This window comes from Rhynchophorus ferrugineus, unplaced genomic scaffold (genome assembly GCF_030347505.1).
Source record: "Rhynchophorus ferrugineus isolate W39M unplaced genomic scaffold, kcgeb_rfMv2 rfM17, whole genome shotgun sequence".
Taxonomy (NCBI): Eukaryota; Metazoa; Arthropoda; class Insecta; order Coleoptera; family Curculionidae; genus Rhynchophorus; species Rhynchophorus ferrugineus.
Genome location: NW_027472596.1, coordinates 952,463 through 958,462, shown reverse-complemented (window position 1 = coordinate 958,462; position 6,000 = coordinate 952,463).

Genomic DNA, 6,000 nt, shown 5'->3' with positions numbered 1-6,000 from the left:
CTTTAATAAATATGTATAGCGGATTATCTGCATATAGAATAAACCTGTTTGCTGTTTGGTGCGTGGTAAATAGATATGGATTAGAACTTTCGCCCTGGGATGGATTATAAATGTTGTTGACGGAATTCAGATCATTTTGTGGGTCATTAAAATCTATAATGGAAATTTTGAGTAACCATGAAGTAAGATGTACTATTTAAATAATACTTGGAGACTTGTTAAGTTCATTTTCTTTTGCCGAAGATGTACTGGTATTTTGATTTAAGTTTTCACTGTTGCTTTCAAAAATTTCACTCAAAATTGATGTGTACGCAGAAGTACGCATATAATTATTATCATGAGAGTAATTCATGATAATTTTGTATTAAATCACCTACCTACTATTAAATTGCACTATGCATACAGACTAAGAATAAAAACTGGCATGTCAATATTATTTAGTGGCAGCTAACAGTATTTATATTTAACAAATGAACGTGTATGTATCTGGATTGAAAATAGGAGTATTTGATTGGTTTATATGTAGCGGTATTTAAAGACAATCAGATGGCCGCGCATAAATTGTCACCATGCGCCATGAATATGTGGTTGTCTAAATTAATGTTACAATAGTCGCTTTGAAATATAGAATTGTAACAACGCTACGGCACATGCTGGTGTCAAAGTCACCCCACCCGAACTATAGCTTTAAGCGAGTTGTTTGTGAATTACAAATACAGTTGAATCCAGTGTTTTAATTGCCCATCACCTTCACCGAACCGGTTCTAACAATTATCAAAATCATTGAACGTTTATCATTTGCATAATTTTATTAATTTAACTAATGTTTGTAACAATTCCCCTTATTTCATGCATCACTTAAAAAGTTATAATTGCATATATATGACAATATAAATATGAAGACACATCAGCCCTATGGCTTGCAGGTGCATTTAACATTTTAATAAAACTATTATAACATATAATAGGAGAGTACAACCTAATTTTAACAGTTTTTTCTACGAGTTTCAAATTTTTATGAGGCGGAAAGGTAAAATGTCTGTCTGAGAGGTACGATTTCAGCAATTACAAGTGCGTATGGAGCAAAAGCTTTTTCAATTTAACACGCAGTCCAGTGTGCCACACTTTGTCGAGGGCCTGAGAAAAATCGGAAAATGTAGCTTATCATTTAAGTTTTTGTTAATTTGGTTGACTACTCTATGTATGTGTTCTGTTGTTCCGTATTTATTACGCAAGCCAAATTGATGGTCTTGAATAACATTTATCTCCTCTGCGATTAATTTTAATCTATTAATGTATAGTTATTCGAAAAGTTTTGAGATGACAGGTAACAGGCTCATAGGATAAGAGGAGACGTCTTATTATTTTTCCAATGATTCAAAATCATAATGATTTGAGCCACTTTCTAGATGCTAGGAAAATAATTAAGTCTTAGCATGGCATTAAATATGAATGTTATTAATTTGATGCACTTTCCTGAGAACACTTTCAAGATTCTTTTAGCAATTAGGTCAAAACTGGGCGCTTTTTTATAATAAATTTTTTTAGGTATTGTTTGTTTAACATCTTTAACAGTAAATTCCTTAAGATCCATTTGAAACGGAGTGTTAAGAAATTCCGTTATGTTATTTTCTTCTGTTGCGGGTATTTCAAATGGGTACGTATTAAATACGGTTTTTAAGTGTTTAGAGAAAACTTCCGCTTTACCTTTGTCATTCCTATCCCATGTATTGTTAATTTTAATGATAAATTTAGTGATAACAAACTGTCTGATTTTTCTCTAAATAATTGCCAGTTGGTTTTTGTGTTATGCAAATAAAGTGATTTTGTTTTGTTGAGATATTTGAGTTCACTGTTATAACTGGTGAGTGGTCAGATGATAGATCGAGGCATGGTTCTGCTTTGCACGTTTTGTTATTAATATTTTTTGTAACACAAAAGTCTATGGTATCGGGAATTTTATTTCTACCTGACAGCCAATATGTTGGCTCACCAGTAGATATATTCTTTATATTATGGGCCTTCATTGTTTTGACTAATTATCTGTCTTTTGGTGTTCTTAATCTAGAAACCTACATAACATGTTTTGTATTGTAGTCTCCCACTGTAATGAACCTATTACCCAGCGTGAAGAGAAGCCCCGTGTGCCCAGAAGAAGCCGTGGTATTGTGCTGCCTTATTGGGTTTAGGTGGTCAATATATAGCATTAATTGTTAATGGCCCATGCACTTATTCAATAGTTAGACTGGTGGCTTGTAAATATTTCTCACTGAATTTCTCTCTTTCACGGTGTCTTATATTTCACTGATCATTATGGATGTTCCTCCAATTGCTTCAACATCTGGGTGTTTTGTGTGATACAGCTTGTATTTCGGAATCTCTAAATATTTTTTATCCGTGAAATGTGTTTCGGATACCATCATGATATCAATATTTTGTTCATACAAAAACCAAGTGATGTATTGGTGCTTTAGACGAGTTAGATTGTATGGGCGGTTTTGGTGGCTGTAAATTTCTTTTTTATGTCAGTGCTGAATACAGTTTGTGTTGCAACGCTTTATGGACTAGGCATTCCCTATGGCGCAATTTATTTTGTCGTCACGTGTTTTGCGTATGCAATTATTGGTCGCATAACGATGCGACAAAATGAACGAAATGCGCAGGGGAGCGTATTTCACGCATCTGTACAACTTGCGACAGTTTGTCTTAGTATGCCCACATGCTTGGAATCTGGCGCATTGTTGAATGAGTTTTTGCGCATTGTTGTTTCGGAGTTCCGTGCTAGCTCTCGAAGAGAACGGTCGTGTCCGGTCCGCCGAACCTACCTGCGCCTCCGAGAATCACCTGAAACTTTCTCTAAGACGGTCGATCCGTTATCACGTTTCCACCAGTGCCTACTTAAAAAAAAGTGTCTGTAAGCGCCGAAAAGGCGCATTTACAGACAACGTTTAACGTTTGCAAACGCCGGAAAGCGTTTGACAAGCGGGGCAATGGCGTCCCGCACGCCAGAGCCAGCACCGTGTTCAGAAAGTTGCCGTCAAAAACCGACAAATGTACTCATCGAGTATTTAAAAAATAAAAAGGCAGAGCTCAAAATTGGGGTTACTCAACTGCGAATATTGCTAACAAAGTAAGGAGACGAGCTCTCCGCAATGCGGATGATGCTACAAGACGTCCTTACTAAACCCACCCCGGCGCAGTTAGTACATCAATCTCAAGAGACACCAAATGAAATCACATCTCAACGGCTAGAAAATGAAGATCCGGATGATGGATTCACCGTGGTGGGAAAGAGGAGCCCCATCACCCCACCACAACCAAGTCAGCTGTCGAAGGCCGTCCATAAGGCTAGACATGCAGCTGCAACTAAGCCAGCTGCCAAGCCGTCCACCCAACCTATCCAGCAGAGAACCAAGGCCAACTCGCAACCATCAACCTCCAGAAATGCCGTCAGATCAGCGTCCGCCAAGCCGCTAACTAAAACAGCTACCCAGCCAACGCCCAAACCACCGGCCGTCAAAACTACCTAGCCTATTCAGGTAAGTAGCCAGGATATTAATTCACTAAACACTTACAGAGTAAAACGAGAAGTAAAGGAATCCATTAAAGCCTGGCGATCCGAGAAATGGAACTCATTTCTAGCGGACCAAAGGCTGGATGGCCCCGCAACTTTCTGGCGACTATCTAAAAGCCCCGTGGCCAAGGCGCAAAACGTCATACCCCCCCCCTATAATCAACAGAGACAGGAACGTTTGCAGTCACCGACCACGAAAAGCTAAAAACTAAAATACTCACGCAAATGATCAGCAAGATTCGGAATAAGAAGGCCCCGAGTTTCGATAATATTTCGATAGCCCAATGCTTCATGCTCTTAATGGTTTTACGAAAACAAACAATATCATTCCAGATGAGCAATTCGGGTTCCGCGCCAAACACTCAGCCATTCATCAGGCCCATCGGCTGGCCGAAAAAATCAACTGTGCTTTTAACCGACGTGAAAGACTTGGAGCGGTCTTCTTGAACCTAACCAAATCCTTTGACAAGGTTTAGCACGAAGGCTTAGTAGCGAAATGCATCCGATTAGGTCTACCTGATGACCCAACAGCTCTTATCAAATAATTTCTGTCAGGACGATCGTTCCAGGTGAAGATTGAAGATATTCTCTCTATCCGGAAAACCATCGACGCAGGAGTTCCACAAGGCTCCCCCCTGGCACACGCTTTATTTAATATTTTTCTTTCAGATATCCCTAGGAGACCACAAGTTGAACCTGCTTTTTACGCAGGCGACACTGCTTACTTTGCTTCTTCAAGGGTAGCACCGCACATCCGAGGCGCACTCCAAAAACAACTCGATGAGACGGTCCAGTGGTTACATTTCTGGAGGTTGCAGGTCAACCCACAGAAAACCCAGGCCATCTTCTTCCTCAAGAAGCGTTTTGCACCGAACATTTCGAGTCTTAAAATCGAGAACGCCGCAATCCCATGGTCAGAAGAAGCCGCCTATCTCGGTCTTGTCTTCAATAGCAAATTTAGGTGGAATTCTCACATTCAAAAGTCCCTCCATAAAGGTCAAGGTATTGTTAATTTGCTGTCCCGCTTATCAACCGGGCCAGCAGGCTTCCTCTATCTATAAAATCTCTCCTGTACAAGATGCTGGTTCGATCAGTCGTTCTATACGGCTCCAGTGTCTATCTAAAAAAAAAAACAGACGTTCCCCAAGTTCGCGATTTTATATCCAAGGTTTACTCGAGATACTTCTCCACACTTCGTCTCTCGGACAATAGATGTATTACCGAGCTGGGCAATATTTTAAGCCAATAACTCATGCGGCTCTTGATAGCTTTATTCTATCACAGCCGACACTACCCCGTCATGCTCTAGCTCCAAATTGTCTTGACCTTCTCCGGCGAGCCATTAACTCATGTACCGCAAGCTGCGTGGTGTGATAACGACGACACGTCCTTGCCTGGCCCTTGTGGCTCTTAACGGTGTTACCGGTTAGGGATATCCTCCTTACTAACAATAAGAACTATCAGTTAGGGTCATTGGATCAGCTGATAGGATGGGGTTTAGTGGGTAGCCCAGAGGCAGTCTCCACATAACCAATTCAACTCGCTTATTCCTGCGGGTCTTCCCGACCAGGTATCCGTAACAGGATTCCCCTTCCCGGTTGCAAGCAAAAAAAAAGTAATGCGCCACATTTATGCTTATACAGATTTATATGTAATATACGTCGTTTTATTTTTTTTGTAGTTTGCTTGTGAATAACTATATATTGTAAATTATCTTGGAACGCTAGTTTCCGAGGGCAAAAAAAAATTTAAATGATAAATAGTAAGATACTTTTGACTGGCATAATAGGTATTACTTTGGACTGGTATAATAGGTAATACTTATTTGATAAACTTTCACGATTTTTGTCCAAGCCTCTTGCAGATCCAGAATAATGTTTTACAGTAGTATTAGTTTTACAGTAGTAAGTATATTAAATATTTGTAATAAATACATTTTCTGATAGGAAAACCCTACTTTAAACTTCAACAATTTATTTTGTTGGCTATTTTAAAGCCCATTGAAATAATGACCACTGAGTTATCTGGTGAAAGATATCCCAATGATGTCTTTAATTATACGATTAATAAGTGGACTGCAATTTTCCATCAAATCCAGGATTTTAACAAGTGAATGGAGAAAAAATGACAAAATTGTTTATTAGATATCATAAATAAAAGACAATTTTAGAAATGAATACGATATGCGGGAAATCTACATTTTTAGATCGTAGATTTAAAAAAAGCAGGATTAGGTATTGCAAATAATGCTGAGGCGATACAAAAAGTTATCACAAAAGAGGTATCTTCTATTCTAACTTCAAAAAATACAAATATAGTTCCACAACTCCAAATTCAAGGCAAATTTACTGACCAAGGATGTATTGACATCTGGAGATATTTTGGTGATTTCATACGCCGCCTTATTATTTCCATTAGGTTTTAAA